Source organism: Palaemon carinicauda, chromosome 5, assembly GCF_036898095.1.
Source record: "Palaemon carinicauda isolate YSFRI2023 chromosome 5, ASM3689809v2, whole genome shotgun sequence".
Lineage (NCBI taxonomy): Eukaryota > Metazoa > Arthropoda > Malacostraca > Decapoda > Palaemonidae > Palaemon > Palaemon carinicauda.
The window spans coordinates 116,853,824-116,871,463 of NC_090729.1; the positions used below are offsets into that span (position 1 = coordinate 116,853,824).

General features: G+C 44.0%; 1 long non-coding RNA gene across 1 annotated transcript in view; it reads left to right on the forward strand.

The window, feature by feature from the left end:
• The window catches only part of LOC137641430 (uncharacterized), a 40,609-nt gene that overhangs the window by 558 nt on the left and 22,411 nt on the right, over positions 1-17,640 (forward strand). The window lies entirely within an intron of this gene.

Below are 17,640 nucleotides of genomic sequence, written 5' to 3' on the forward strand. Positions count from 1 at the left end.
GTGAAGGTTGCCCAAATAAACCAAGATCATTATAGTAAACACAGAAACATCTTATTCACTGTAATAGCAGGTTAGTGAAAGAGTAAAGTGAATTGAGGCTGCTTAGTGTATGCTGTATATGTCTAGACTGGAATCCTCTTTATCTTTGTGTGTTCATATGAAATATAGTCCGTATGTCAAATGCTTAGTTATTTGTTCCTTTTAAGAGGTTTTTTTACTGCTGTAATAGTAGAATGGGAAAAAATTAGATAAGGTTTTTTAACTTTAGAGTTTCCATGTTTAGGGATAAACCACTTCTTGAGTGACTAGGACTATAGTTCATGGTAGGCCATAGTCCTCGGAATTGTGACCTCTGGTAACCCTAATCTTTCACCTTTGGTTTCTTGCTACTGTGCTTGGTTCCTTTGCACACAGGTGGAACTTTATTACCACTATGAGCTGGGTACTGTCCGATTCTTTATTTTGTGTAATAGTGCCAACTTGCATGCAACAGATGGCCCTATTACTCTGTTCCAGTGCTTCAGTATTGCACTACAGGTCAGGTTGACAAATTTTATCAGACATTTCGTCAGTAGTCTGTGAGTTGCATTTTTGTTTTCGCTATACACTATAATCATGTACATGGTTTTGTATATAATTGGGAAATATAAATTATTTAATTTCTAGCCAAATGTATGCACCATATAGGGTATTTATCTACTCTTTATCTTGGGTTTTATCGATTTCTGACATTGAATATTGGGGCAAACCACTCGTTCACGAGTTTTCCCACCTCCTCATATTATAGAAATTATGGGGGATCCCAGTGGGAAACCAGGTTTTGGGTATGGACACACCAAAAAAAGTGATTTATGGCAAAAGTAATAGTCTATGTTGGTATCTTTTTTAAAACATATGGCGATGGAACTATCCAGTTGTCCAGACATCAGAGATTCAGTAGTAGAACAGTAGAAAGTGTCGATAGGATAGTGTCAAAAGTATTTAAACCTTTAGCCAAGTTAATTGGTTATTATAACATAAGGCCAAGAGTTAGCAATCTTTGTAAATATTGAAATTATTGAGTTTCTTAAATATCTAACTAAATACTGTAGTTACTTTATCTAGTTAATCGCTAAGCTCAATTGGTCTTTGCCCAACCGTGGGTCGCTTCGCTCGGAATTTAACACCTAGTTGGTAAAGTAGGATGCTATAAGCCCAGAGTCCCCAACAGGGAAAATAGCCCAGTGAGGAAAGGAAACAAGGAATATTAAAGGGATTTTGACGAAGGAAAAATCTATTTTTGGGCTCAAGCCATGACGTCCTGATGGAAGGTTTCTTCAGTAGCTTCCTAGGGTACATTTAACTACAGGGATATTCCCAGAGAATTAAACTAAAGGTTATCACAGAATTCTAACTTCTGGTGCGAGTACCCTAAAGGTTTCCCTCTAGAATATCGTATATCAACAGGGGACGCATGTATTAACACGCCACATAGCTATCTGCACCCCGTATAGAGTTAACACTTCGATATGAAGGTGGAGAATAACTGGGGAGCCGTTCCACAGTTACACTCGTCCGTGGCTGCTTTTGGTACTCGAAACGTAAAGAAACGGGCGCCATTGCTAAATGACGTCACGTCCGTCCCCATCCTTCAGCCTGTAGCTCCTTGCTTTGGTCGGATTTTCCTTGAGTGCGATTTTCATCTGCTTACATCGCCGTTATGTCGCTACCTTCAGCCTCACCTTCTTCTGGAAAGTTGAGTACCAGGTCCCAGTATTGTTTAAATAAGCTCTAGCCGTAAAGTAACTTCTACTTTTTGTAAAATTTTGTGTTTTGTGGCAAAGCTGTGCCGATCCCGGACGCACCATTTTATGGCGTTGCTGTTCATATCGCATGCTTTATTTAGTTAGCCAGAACAGCCTTATCCGGTCACTTAACTAATTAATATTATTAGTTATTTAGTCTTCATAGCTAGGAATTACTTATATCGTGTTTTAGCGCTCATCTGACTCGGTCGCCGTTCGACTCCATACTAGATCGCTAGCTTAGCCCCTAGGCTGGATAACCTAGTGCTTGTGTTCATGCATGATATATACCAGTGTTCCTAGGTTAAGTTATGAAGATTGTGGCATTATTAAACACTATTAACTGTGATGTAAGTGTTTTCGCCTTCGGGGACCATATAGGGGACCGGGTTAATTGCGTATCTTTCCACCCTAACCTAATGTAGGAACCCCTATATGCTCCCTAATCCCCTGCCTGCGGGCATTCCCTCTGTGTGGCCCTGCTTCCCCTTCTATATAGGGGAATCTTGTCTACAAACAGAGTATTTATCGCTTCTCTGTCTACCCTAAGGGAATGATCCTCCCTTAGGGTCGTGACCGAGAAATAAGGAACGGCTCTGCCCTTCCTCAGTTGCACCTAGTTGGGTTATTCCTCCCTCCCTGCAACTTGCGATGTGTCTTTCAGCTTACCTAGCCTAGGAGTTAGCCCTCCTTTTCTAGGTTAAGCTCTGGGGGTTGACTCTGTTCTATTATAGTTTGAGACGGTACTCCTGTACCATTCTCATTCTGGGTTACCTAACCTAGGTTAGGGAGCGTTCTCCCTCTCCTTGGTGGCCGTTCTTGTACAGAGTCTCCCCTATAGAAAGACCCCTCATCTTCTCCCTCCCCATCTATCCCTTTGGTGTAGGCTTGCCTATACACATCTGTCCTTAGTCCTACAACTCCTCCCTTGGGTGGAGTGGTAGGGCTAACTTGTTCTCCTGCTGAGCTGGCCGCTCTGGTACACATACCCTTCATAGCGTTCTATGGGGGTAGTTGCCGGCAGCGGTCCGGCTGGCGGGGGTTTCCCCCTTCTTGAGTGCCCTCTAACCCTCCCTTGGGTTACCCCAGGCACCCGGCCGACTGCCGGCCCCCTGCCGCCAGATGCTACGAGTATCTACTCCTATCATGAGTGCACTCTCTCCGGAGGGATGCCGGAGGGGTATGTGATCTTACCCCTTCCATCCCTCCTTACCTTTCTCTCCGTCTATCCTGGTGCCGGTCCCTTGCTGCCTCCACCGCCAGCGATACCGCCTTTACCTCTGGTGACATTCTTTCATAAGATGCCCTCCCCCCTCTAAGACGTCAGCCTTCCGTATGCCGGAGGCTGCCGCCTTCCGTCGGCATACAGCCGACGTCCCACCCACCATTTTACCTAGTGACAGCTGGCCGACCCTCCGTGCAGGCCACCGGCGTGCCGGAATTGATTGCCGGCGGTCTAGGTATACAACCATATACCTATCCATGTTATGAATTGATCCAAGATCACCAGGCCGTCAGCCTTCGGCTGCCGGAGCCGCCGCCTCCTGCCGGCGACCCGCCGCTGTGCCGGAGGTCGCCACGATGGTATTATATTTTAGATACTCAATGTGTCTGTCTTGATGTCTTCCACCCTGCAGGACCGGCCTCTGGCGTGCCGTCGGTCTGCCGGCACCCCCTGGAGACGTTAAGGGATATGCACCCCTTCTCATACCTGCCGACAACATGCCGACAGCCAACATACTGCAGCCAGATGGCTTAGCCACTTCCATATATAGGTATTGTCTTACCCTTAAAATTGTGGCTGTGCTGTCTGATTGCACATTACAATATTCCAGCATACTCTGTGTGTCTTAGTGCGGCCGATTGCCGGAACCTATATCTAATAAGGGGTTTTCTTCTACTCCCCTTCTACCCAGGGATCTGAGTGGTCTCAGTCCCTGCTACACCTCGCAGGCAATTTCTGTTAGAGGCTTAGCTTCTACCCACCACGGCTTATCCATATGGATTTCCGTTTTGTGACCTTCGGCCACAAAAGAAATTGCCTACTGATAAGGTTACGGTAACCGACTGGGCGGGATTCACAAGTATGTGTCTATCTACTTCCTTTCCCGCTCTCTACTCTCAGGCATTATAATATCTTATGAATTATTTTAATGCTTAAAAATTTAGATTAAGTTATCTTAATTTTAGAGTAATGTAAGTCATTCTTATGCCTTCCATGTACTCATGATCTTTCTTTTACAGGAGGAGTATATGAAGTGCAAAAGCAACTTCTGTGGAGTGAAGCGCCCGGACTTCTACGGGCACAAGGCGTGCCGGACCCACGCCCTCTGCGCCGCCAAGAGAGGCGACCTGAAATACTGGGACCCGCAGCACTGTACAGTCTGCAAGAGTCGTTTGGCCGAGGCGTTCGACGACCCTCCTTCAGCGGAGGCAAGGGACAACGCTCGAGAGAAGCTACGCAAGTGGGTGCGTGGCTTCCAGAAGAACGCCACTGGACCGTATCTCGCCAGCAAAGATTTGAGGGCCTTGCTTTTCCCAAAGGCATCCAAAGACTCTGTGGTCCCCAGTGATCAGATCCCCACCGTCCAGCTTGTGGTGGAACCTGATATCCTCATGGCCCAGTCCATGCATGAGTGCCACTTGGATTCCGATAACGTGGAACGTATGTCGGAAGTTTCGGAAGAGACGGAGAAGAACCTCATGGGCGAGGAACTCGACTATGAGGAAGATCAGGTGGAATATCCTGATTCGGAGTCCGAGGTCGCTTCCGCTCTTACTCCCGCAGCGACTCCTGCACCGTCCGAGGAACCTGTTCCTTCGACTTCCGCCACCCCGGACCCTCTTCCATCGGACACTCAGGAGGTCTTCAAGATACTTGAAGCCCTCGTGGAAAGAAAACTTCGAGAGACCCAGGAGCAATTCCGGTCTACCCTAGTTAACTTTGAACAACCGAAACGGATTTCGGTTAAGGACCTCCCCTCTTGCTCGGATACTAACCCATGGAGATATGCCGAGCATATGCCGATCACGACTGGTAAGATCTTCATCAGTGAGAAGGTTGGCTCTATCTTGTTGGAAGAAGTGGAATTCTTCCCGAACTTTGAGGCTTATCCGGACTGTTACGTCCGGCTCAGGTCCGAACCAGCCTCAAAGGAAGAGACCGAACCGAAGGAGGTAATCGTGTTCGATCTCGTGAAGGCCCAGGCTATGCTAGCCAGTGCGGTGAAGAGTAGGGGTTTCACCAACTCCAAGATGCCGGCACTCAGTAAGAAGCACCCAACCTTCGTTGCGCCGAATGCTGCGACTTTCCCCTTTATCGAAAAGGCCTTCACAGCGGTCTTAAAGGCAGTGGAGGAAGGGAAACCTTGCCCTGCACTGGAGGAGTGCAGACCCTTCTCCCTTACCGTTCCTCCCGATGATAGGCACTGGAAAGACGTCCAGTCAACCTTCACGGTGGGGAAGTTAGAGCCTGATGTAGCCGGTCATCAGTTCAGTGAGGACCTCCCAAGGCTAAATGATCACCTCCTTCGTAGGGAACAGGATACGAAGGAGAGGCTTGCCGCATCGCTGTCACTCCAGGTACAGCTTGAACTTATGGCCGGGGATACTAGAGTCCCGGACTTTTACATGGTCCTAGCCAAAACACACTTGGCAACGGTGACTAAGGACCTGTATAGCTTCACTAAGGCTCACAGAGCCAGTCGTGAATTCGTGTTTGCCAGCGCGACGGTAAAACATGAACCCCGGAGGCTGATTTCCTCCAATATCTGGGGTAAATATCTCTTTCCCTCCTCCCTGGTGAAAGATTGCAGACAAGGCCGCCACGGAGAACAGGAACCTTCTCCACAAGTGGGGCATGTCGAGAAAAAGGAAATCCTCTCAGGACGATGGCCCTCAACCTAAGAGGAAATCTCAGAAGCCAAAACCCCAGCAACGTCAACAGAGACGGCAGTTTCCGGGTTCCGCTACTCCCCAAGTGGCCGCACAGCCACAGCAGACCTTTCAGTTGGTCCCCCAACCGGTGGTGTCGCAGTCACCGGTCTTTACCCCTGCATTTGAGCAACATGCTACTACCTTTCGTCCCAGTGGTAGGGGCTCAAGCAGAGGTTCCGGCAGAGATTCGTCTCGCCGCCCCTCCAGAGGCATAGAAGGAAGGGAAGCTAGCGGCCGAGGTGGCAAACCCTCGGGACACCAGAAGCAATGAAGTGCTTCCCGGTGGGAGGAAGACTCCGCCAATTCCAGGATCGTTGGACCTTCGATCCCTGGGCACACAGCATCATCAAGAAGGGACTAGGCTGGAGCTGGAAGAATACATCCTAGAACTCTTGAACAAGAAGGTGATCAGGAGGGTAAAGTCAGCCAGGTTCCAAGGGAGACTAATTTGCGTTCCCAAGAAGGACTCCGACAAACTCAGAGTCATTCTAGACTTATCCCCTCTCAACAAGTTCATTGCGAACAACAAGTTCAAGATGCTGACTCTGCAACAAATAAGGACCCTTCTGCCTCAAAGGGCCTATACGGTCTCCATAGACCTGGCGGATGCCTACTGGCACGTTCCAATGAATCATCACGCTTCCTCCTACCTAGGATTTCGACTCCAAAGGAAAAGTTACGCCTTCAGGGCCATGCCCTTCGGGCTCAACGTGGCTCCACGGATCTTCACCAAGCTGGCAGACGCCATCGTCCAACAGCTCCGCCTTCGCGGCGTCCAAGTGATGGCCTACCTAGACTACTGGCTAGTCTGGAGGACATCGCCCGAAGATTGTGTAAGAGCCTGCAACAAAGTCACCCAGTTCCTAGAGCATCTGGGATTCAAGATAAACACCGAGAAATCTCGCCTCTCTCCAGCTCAGAAGTTCCAATGGTTGGGAATCCATTGGGATCTTCAGTCACACCGCCTTTCCATCCCGCAGAAGAAAAGGAAGGAAATAGCAGGGTCTGTCAGAAGACTTCTGAAATCCAAATGGATCTCAAGACGACAGCAGGAACAAGTTCTCGGCTCTCTACAGTTCGCCTCTGTGACAAACCCAGTGCTTCGCGCACAGCTAAAGGATGCCGCGGGAGTCTGGAGACGTTTCGCATCCATCGCTCGAAGAGACCTCAAGAGACGGCTTCCAAACAGACTTCGCTTACTATTAAAGCCGTGGTCGGAAGCAAAGGCCCTGAAAAGGTCCATTCCTCTTCAACACCCGCCTCCATCGATCAACATCCACACGGACGCTTCACTGGAGGGTTGGGGAGGTCACTCCCACCAACGACAGGTTCAGGGAACATGGTCTCCCCTATTCAAGACGTTTCACATCAACATCTTGGAGGCCATGGCGGTTCTTCTCACCCTGAAGAAACTCTCCCCGCCTCCCTCGATCCACATCCGTCTGACTCTGGACAACTCGGTGGTAGTCAGATGTCTCAATCGTCAGGGCTCGAGATCGCCCCAGATAAATCAGGTACTTCTTCCGATCTTTCGTCTGGCAGAAAAAAAGAAATGGCACCTGTCTGCAGTTCACCTACAAGGATTCCGCAACGTGACGGCGGACGCTCTATCACGGACAAGCCCAATAGAGTCGGAATGGTCTCTAGACGCAAGATCATTCTCCTTCATCTCTCACCAAGTCCCGGAACTTCAGATCGATCTCTTCGCAACGAGCGACAACAATCAACTTCCTCGATATGTGGCCCCTTACAAGGACCCCAAGGCAGAAGCAGTGGATGCCATGTCACTGGATTGGAACAGATGGTCCAGGATATACCTGTTCCCTCCCCCCAACCTTCTGCTGAAAGTCCTCTTCAAACTGAGAACCTTCAAAGGGACAGCGGCCCTAGTGGCTCCCAAGTGGCCCCGGAGCAATTGGTACCCTCTGGTCCTGGAGCTGCAGCCCACGCTGATCCCCCTACCGGGCCCAGTTCTCTCTCAACAAGTACAGAAGTCGACTGTCTTCGCTTCATCACTGAAAGTCAGGGACCTTCATCTCATGATTTTCTCTCCTTGGCCGCAAAGAAAAGGTTTGGAATCTCAAAGAAAAGTCTAGACTTCCTCGAGGAATACAAGACTGAATCCACACGACGGCAATACGAATCTTCCTGGAGAAAGTGGGTCTCGTTCGTCAAAGCAAAAAATCCTACGGAAATCACCATTGATTTTTGCATGTCCTTCTTCATTCACCTTTATGGATAAGGCTTAGCAGCCAACACGATTTCCACCTGCAAATCGGCTTTGACTAGACCACCACTGTACGCTTTCCAGATTGATCTGTCCAGCGATATCTTCAATAAACTACCAAAGGCATGCGCTGGACAAGGTGCTCCATTTTGCCTTTAACCTGGACAACGATTCGTGCCCTCTAAAAGACTTGACTCAAAAAGTTATCTTCCTTTTTGCTCTCGCCTCGGGAGCCCGAGTCAGTGAAATAGTGGCATTGTCAAGAGACGAGGGTCATATCCTGTTCGCAGATACAGGAGAACTTACCCTCTTCCCTGATCCGACATTTCTCGCAAAGAATGAACTACCCACCAAGAGATGGGGCCCTTGGAGAATCTGCCCCCTGAAGGAAGATGTCTCTCTATGCCCAGTGGAGAGTCTTAAGGTCTATCTTCGAAGAACTTCAGACTTCGGTGGAGGACAACTCTTCAAAGGAGAAACATCGGGTAGTGAACTGTCGCTGAAACAACTAAGAGCGAAAATCACCTACTTCATTCGCAGAGCGGATCCTGACAGTACACCCGCAGGTCATGATCCTAGAAAAGTCGCGTCTTCTCTGAATTTTTTCCAGAGCATGGATTTCGAAAGCCTCAAGAGCTTCACAGGGTGGAAATCGTCGCTCGTTTTCTTCAAGCACTACGCGAAGCAAGTGCATGAAATTAAACATTTCGTGGTAGCCGCTGGTAGTGTTATGAAACCTGCCATTTAACTCTGCATAGAACAGTGAGTTACTTGGGACTTTAACTCTACGGGTGCCTGTGTTGACCCTCTTGTGATACATAGTGATTTCATGGACACTTAGTGTTTCTAATAGACTGTTCTTATCAAGGTGAAATGTCATAGACTTCACATGAGTGCCACATGCTCTAGGGCATGATGTGTTTTTCTTTGAAAAAGACTGTCGTTCCTCTGGAACTTGTGTTTCTAAAAGTGAAATTTCTTTCAGATTCAAGATTGAAGTCTTTTATTTTTCTATGTGCATTATTCTTTATTATTGTAAATTAACTTTACACTTATTATTGCAATTGTTATCACAATAATCTGCAATCTATTAAATAAAATGTCTATTTTATTACATGTGCGTCTCTCTCCGCTCCTATTATTTATTATGAAATATATGATTGTCATAGTTTCATTTAACCCCTTCCTTTTGAATGAGAAGAATAATATAAATTTACTTGTATTGTATACTCACTCATGCTGTGGTAATATTCCTACCTGAATACTTACCTTCGTCCTGCCTTCGAGACCAGATTGATCTCTTCTCCAAGGAGCGTAGTGATTATTTATCACTTACCTATGCTTGATAATATTCCTACCCGAATATTAACCTTCTGTCTTGTCTCCGAGTCCTGCACGAACTCTCCGCAGGGTGAGTAGCCCTTCAATGATCGCTTCGAGATATTGGTATGGTCCACCGGGACTTCTCTGCCAGGGGGGCAGGAAGCTGGATCCCCACGGAAACTCTAGCGAGGACATATTACATACCTCTATTCGAAGCCCTTGGCACTTGCATAAAAGGGGGAAAATTTCCAAGGTACATTAATTCTCTGGTACACTTCTATCAGGACGTCATGGCTTGAGCCCAAAAAACGGAAAAATCTATTTTTGGGTGAGATAGCCATGACGTCCTGATGGACCCTCCCGTCTATTCTAGTTCAGCCTTTCAGGCCCCGCCCTGTCCTGCTGTATCATGGAGATTAGCAAGAAGCTGGCCTCAGGATGAGGACAGACGTGACGTCATTTAGCAATGGCGCCCGTTTGTTTACGTTTCGAGTACCAAAAGCAGCCACGGACGAGTGTAACTGTGGAACGGCTCCCCAGTTATTCTCCACCTTCATATCGAAGTGTTAACTCTATATGGGGTGCAGATAGCTATGTGGCATGTTAATACATGCGTCCCCTGTTGATATACGATATCCTAGAGGGAAACCTTTAGGGTACTCGCACCAGAAGTTAGAATTCTGTGATAACCTTTAGTTTAATTCTCTTGGAATATCCCTGTATTGGAATATCCCTGTAGTTAAATATACCCTAGGAAGCTACTGAAGGAACCTTCCATCAGGACGTCATGGCTATCTCGCCCAAAAATAGATTTTTCGCTTCGCTCAAAATCCGTTTTCTGGGCGAAGGACCTGTGCCGCCCAGTGAAATGCTCCTTTAGCATCATTTCTAAGGTATATAACTGCTATATATTACCAGAGAAAAAAGTTGCATAGGAATGGCAGGGATGAACCCAGCTCGCTCACCTATAATAGGTGTCTGTATATAACTGGGGCGTGTAAACCACTATCAGAGGTCTCGTGCCATTTAGATATCTCCTCTTCAAATATCCCCATTACTACGAGGTGCCGTTCTTCATCCACTACTGATTGCTACTACCACTACCTCCACCCACGCCAACATCTTCACTCCTTTCATAGCATCTCTGCTGTTTACTCGCACGTTCTTTGCTCTGTGATTTCGGTGTTTTGAGTGCTTTTCTGCGCAAGATGTCGGCAATTCAAGATTCTGCATCCAAGTTGAGTACTAAAACTACGAGTTTTGAAGTTCTGGAAGTAGTGATACCCCTGTTATTATCAATATTATTATTATTTTCCTTGTGTTGGGTCCGGGAGTCGGAGATGCCGCTCCCTGGCAGCCATGTTGGTTTCGCTACCTCCAAGAGCCTTTGTTTCTTGACGTATAACTATTGGTCCCCCATACTAATTGTAATTCGTCTTGACCCTCATCGTGCTTGCTCATTACCGTTTCACTTATGCGATGCTTTATATTCAAGTTTTGTCATTATTTTGGAACATTTAATTTAGGTTATGGGCTTGCTTGGCTACCCTTCTGGGTCGTATCCGACCTCGAGGGTAATCTCCACTGATTATCTTAAGGATTTATTTACTCTTATTCTCGTAAGTTTTAACTTTCTTTTATAAGAGATAGGTCCTGTTATTTATTTCGAGAGGAACTTCAGGTTGCAGTTTATTATTATACGTTTTTTCCATCCCAATCGGTATCCTACCCGATTGAACATTCGAGTGTTGTTGTCCCCCCGTCCAGGTCGGTAGCTTCCCGAGTTTGGAGGGCTAGGCCTACGCTACTCATTCATGTTATTCATGTTACTCTCCTGCGTTCCTCTCTTATATCTTTAATTTTAGTTTATTTTGCATGCCACATAACCTAGTTATATTTTATTTGTTTCATTTATTACCTTGATATTTATGAGCATTCTGTTTTTGTTTGTGTGATCTCGTGGATCTGTTTCTCGGAGGGTTGGTACACCTGCCCGGTTACAGACCCACGTGATCGCCTCGAGCCTTGCTATTGGCTGTTCCCGCTGGCTACTCACCTAGTTGGAGTATGCCTCCCTCATCCCCCTCCAGGGATACCTCATGAATCACTCTATAGAGATTAAGCGGAGAACAGCTGTTGGGTTCTTGGTCGAGTACATTCGCATACTACGGGTTGTCGTAACCGTGCTCGTCCCCGGCCGCTTCGATTGGCCATCGGGTGGCCGGGAAGCTTACGGGTTGCGTTTGAGGTATTCAGACGTTATTTTCTTCGTTATGTTCATTATTGTTATGTTGAGTTAACCTACTGTTTCTATAGGCTATCCTACTTTTAGCAGAAGTAATCACGGAAGAATCTCCTTATGTTTTATATTTTTAGCTTTATAATGTTATAGTTGTCTTTTGTTGTCGCTGTTCGTTAAAGGTACGGGGTTGGCGGGGGCCATTGAACCCCTCCCCCCCTTCCTCCCCTTTTTCGGACTCTCCTACGCTAGGAGGCATGTTAGACCCTTTGGTTTTAACTCGGTTAGCTCCCCGGAGCCAACGGGAGGAATGTTATTTATCAACAATTGTTATCTTTATACATCCCCGGCTCTGACGGGATGGTACATCCTCCGATACGACAACATAATATCAATGAATGATCATAAATGGGTATAATTGGTATAATTAGTATCAATTAGTTTAATTTTAACCCTGGATAGGTACGGTCCTCGGACACCCCTTTAAGGGTATACTCGGACGCGAACGACCCCGACGCCAAAAAAAATTCTTGAAAAATCAGTTTTTGCAGTAACCTCCTTTTTTCTTTTGCCAAAAAAAACTTCAATGAATGCTTAAAACAACTGTATAGATAAATACTACTCATCTGCAGAAAAACTATTTATTATAAATATTTTAAAAAATTAAGTAGAAAAAAAAAAGACCTGACATAAAAATTCATAAAAAAAAAGTTTATACATATATACACAAATCCTTTTAGGAATTGATTCTTGAATGTTTAGGACACATCTTGATGTATTTTGGATGAAGTCAGACCCATGGAGGTGAAGATCTGAAATGAGAAAAAAAGGGTAACTTTTTTTGGCCAAAAAAATTTGTCCAAATTTCATGAATTTTTTTGGGTACCCAAATGAAATAGGAAGTGGCTAATTTTTTTAGGGAATAAACATATGTTATCCTAAAATAGAAATATGTAAAAAAATCTTCATTATTTTGTAAATTACATTTATATCAGGGGCCATATCTAAAGGTAATTTTTTGAGTACTTAGAAATTCCGTAAAAAAATACATATATTTAATATATAATATGATATTTATGCAGGTAAAAATATACCAAAATATCACAAATTCTATAGGGAACAAGAATATATATAGATAGGGCAGCTTACGCTTCGGATATGTCCACAAAATGGCCGCCAACCACACTGACTCAGACTCCCTAATCTGCCACTTGAAATGTAGGAAGGGTATGTCAATTTCAAGGTGTTATTTACTAATCTAATTATTATTGGATATGCATAAAAATTGTATGGTGGGTTGCTGGATAATTGTCGATTATTTTACGAATATAAAATTAAAATTCTGACCCAAAAAAATTTTTTTGAAGGGAAATAAAATCGAAAAAAAAAATGTAAAACAATATTTTAGCTAAAAAAATTTGATGATATTCAATCAAAAAAAAAGTAAACAAAATTTTCCGACAAATAAACATCTAGAGGAATCATTACTCTGTGATAGTTCCTTAGTACGTAGTAATTTTGAAAGAATTGGGAAAAAACGAAAAAATGGCAATCACCGGAAAATCGAACACATACCTATATATACGCCATATCTGGCTAAAAAAAAGATAGGCATGGGTAGCCAGATCATCTAGAAACACTTTCCAACACTATAAAAATATAAGTTTTGCGACACTACTTGCCAATTCCTTACGGTAACATGACTAAGCAAAAAAATGCAAAACAAATAAAAAGGGGCACTCGAGGAAAAATGGCTAACATTCTAATATACGGCATTTCAGAAAAAAAAATTCAGCCACGTGCTAGTCAAACCATCAAGGCACATTTTCCGACAAATAAACATCTAAATGAATAATTACTCTGTGATAGTTCCTTAGTACGTAGTAATTTTGAAAGAAATGGGAAAAAACGAAAAAATGGCAATCACAGGAAAATCGAACACATACCTATATATACGCCATATCTGGCTAAAAAAAGAAGATAGGCATGGGTAGCCAGATCATCTAGAAACACTTTCCAACACTATAAAATTATAAGTTTTGCGACACTACTTGCCAATTCCTTACGGTAACATGACTAAGCAAAAAAATGCAAAACAAATAAAAAGGGGCACTCGTGGAAAAATGGCCATTCTAATATACGGCATTTCAGAAAAAAAAAATTTCAGCCACGTGCTAGGCAAACCATCAAGGCACATTTTCCGACAAATAAACATATAAATGAAATATTACTCTGTGATAGTTCCTTAGTACGTAGTAATTTTGAAAGAAATGGGAAAAAACGAAAAAATGGCAATCACAGGAAAATCGAACACATACTTATATATACGCCATATCTGGCTAAAAAAAAAATAGGCATGGGTAGCCAGATCATCTAAAAACACTTTCCAACACTATAAAAATATAAGTTTTGCGACACTACTTGCCAATTCCTTACGGTAACATGACTAAGCAAAAAAATGCAAAACAAATAATAAGGGGCACTCGCGGAAAAATGCCCAACATTCTAATATACGGCATCTCAGATAAAAAAAAAGACATGCACGTGTTAGCCCAACCATCAAGGCACACTTTCTAACACATAAACATGAAAAAAAAAATCAATAATATACGGCAATTCCTTACTACGTAGTAAATTTTTACAAATATTGAAAAAAAACAGAAATTGGCAACCGCAGTTAAATACCCAATATACCAATAACTACGTCGTATCTGACAAAAACAAAATCACGCATGGGTAGCCAGATCATCTAGACACACTTTCCAACACTAAAAAAGCAAAAGTTTTACGACACTATTTCGCAATATCTTACGGAAAAATGACTTGGCAAAAAAATGAAAAAAAAGGAAAAAGGGACACTCGCGGTAAAATGCCCGACATTCTAATATACGACATCTCAGATAAAAAAAAAGACATGCACGTGTTAGCCCAACCATCAAGGCACACTTTCTAACACATAAACATGAAAAAAAAATGAATAATATACGGCAATTCCTTACTACGTAGTAATTTTTACAAATATTGAAAAAAAAACAGAAATTGGTAACCGCAGTTAAATACCCAATATACCAATAACTACGTCGTATCTGACCAAAACAAAGTCATGCATGGGTAGCCAGATCATCTAGACACACTTTCCAACACTAAACAAGCAAAAGTTTTACGACACTATTTGGCAATATCTTACGGAAAAATGACTTGGCAAAAAAATGAAAAAAAATGAAAAAGGGGCACTCGCGGTAAAATGGTCCTCGTGGTGATGAACGACATTTTAACTAAAAAAAAAAACATGCACATGGTAGCCAAACAATCCACCAAGACTTTCCACAACTGATAACCTATACAAGTTGCACCATTCTACGACAATTTCATAATACGTAATAACTTTGATAATTATGCAAACTACCCTAGAAGGGTAAACTCGGACGCGAACGACCCCGACGCGTCTCAGAAATCGGGGAAGGAGTACAGCTACAGCAATGCACATCTGGACACTACTAGAGCGTGTAGGGGAGACACCTCCTGCAGGTCGATCACCCACAAATTCAGTCACGGGGGTGAGTCACGTGAGAAAAACCTGTTTTTTTTTGACGCTCGGGGTCGCAAACGACCCACCGTACCTATCCAGGGTTAAATACATAAGTATGCTCCGGTCAGCTTTAAGATCCCGGAGCCTCCGGTGGTCCCTTTGGGATACTCGTGTATCATTTTTATTACAGGTGGTCCGTTGCCAGATGACGGCCTGTGCGGCTGTTCTGCAGAATAAAAGAGGGGAGAGCAATACGATGCCCAAATAAGTGCCGTAAGATTAAATGACTATTTACAATCGGATGATACAAGGGTGTAGCACAGGCAAAAAAACAAAACAAACTACAGTAGGGACAATAAGTAAGGCAGGTAGAGGGAAAGAGAAAGGATAGAATAAGACCTTATGATTCTGAATCTTGATTTTCAGGAGGGACCACATTCCCTGCTGCCACTGTTGCAAATGAAATACAGAATCTGCTGTCTGATCCCTTTCAGGGTAATGGCTCCTCCATTCTCTCTAATAAATAAGGGCCCAAAGGACTTATTGGAAGTTATATTCAAATATGCTTTCAGAGTGTTTACTGGACATAAAGATGGGTCCTGAGGAAGCGGAACAATCTTCCAGGGGGACCATCTGTTCTGAGAGTCCTCATTTCTTGCTAAGAATCTTTTGTCTGGAGAAATTAGTATTTCTCCTGACGAGAGAAATTCAATATGACCTGGATCTCTAGACAAGGCTGAAAGTTCTGATATTCTGGCGCCAGAAGCCAGGCTTATTAAGAACAAGGTTTTCCTTAATAATGGGATATAATTACAAGACTCGTTAAGAGTGTCAGAGGCCAATTTAAGTACATCCTTCAGAAACCAGGAAACTGAGCTAGGGCGAGTTGATGGTTTCAATCTGGCACAGGCTCTCGGGATGGATGAGAAGTATGAATCTGTAAGATTAATATTAAATCCAATTTGAAAAATCTTTTTCAAGGCTGATTTAATTGTAGTAATAGTTTTAGCTGCTAGGCCTGATTCAAATAGAGTTCTAAAAAAGGATATTGTCAGATTCATAGTCATCATCTCAGCCTTTGAGTCCCTTAAAAACTTGGCATGTTTCTTTACAGCTGAATCATACTGCCGAAGGGTGGATTCTCTCTTATCTGATTCTAAAAATAAGGTATTCTGAGGATCAATATCTGCATCTCTTTGAGCTGCAAATTTCATGAAGTCCATAAAGTTAGGGCGCACTGAATTTTTGAGGAAGCTAACGCACTGTGAGTTTGTACTACTTGTGTTAGTATTGGATTGGGAATCCGTTGAGGATGGAGACCCAGTTCCACCAGTAGGGCCAGTTGGGGACTACTAGAGCCACTTGGCCTCTGAAAGTTCTGAGTTTGTCTAGTACCTTCATTAACATATTTATTGGTGGGAATAGATAAATTCTCTCCCAAGCATTCCAGTCCAATGACATCGCGTCCATGGCATAAGCCCGAGGGTCCAGGTTGGGGGCTACATAGCACTTTAGTTTGTGGTTGGACTCTTTTGCAAACAGGTCTACTTGGAGACCCGGAACCTGAGATAAAATCCATTTGAATGATTTTAAGTCCAGTGACCACTCCGATTCCAGCGGAGTTGTCCTCGAAAGTGCATCTGCCACTACATTCCGTATTCCCGCTAGATGAACCGCTGACAGATGCCAACGGTTCATTGCCACCATGGAAAATATTGCTATCATCACATGGTTTATGTGACCTGACTTGGAACCTCCCCTGTTTATGCAGTGGACTATAACTTCGCTGTCTAGCTCCAATCTGATATGTTGCTTCTTGGCTGGAGCAAGCTTCTTTAGAGTCAAGAATACTGCCATGGCCTCTAAGACATTGATATGAAGTTGGCGAAATGATATCGACCATAGTCCCTGGACTTTCTTGTACTGGGAGTACCCTCCCCAGCCAGTTAGAGAGGCGTCTGTGTGAATGACCAATTTTGGAGGTGGAAATTTTAAAGGAATGGATTTTGCTAGATTTTTTACTTTTGCCCATGGCTGAAGTCTTTTCCTCAGAATTGGTGGGATTTGAGCTATTTTGTCTCGATATTTCTTGTTTGCTTTGGAACGCCATACTCAATTTATATCTTTCAGTCTGGCCTTCAGTAATACGTCTGTTACTGAGGCAAACTGGAGGGCACCCAGGATCCTCTCTTGATTTCTCCTGGACGTCAATTTGTCCTTGAGAAAACTTTTTGTATTCCTCGCTATTTCTTTCCTCTTGCTTACTGGGATACACAGTGTGTGTTCAGATCCCATTGTAACCCTAGCCACTGAAACTTCGTCTCCGGGACTAGACGTGATTTCTCGAAGTTGATCTGAAATCCCAACTGTTGTAGGAATTTTATTACTTTGTTTGTTGCCGTGAGGCAATTTTCGACATTGTTTGCCCAAATGAGCCAGTCGTCGAGGTAAGCTACTATTTGTATTCCCTGGGTTCGTAATTCTTGGATCACTGTTTCTGCCAGTTTGGTGAATATCCTGGGTGCGATGTTGAGTCCGAATGGCATTACTTTGAAGGGTAGGCTTGGTTGCCTAACTTGAAACCTAGAAACGGACGAAAATG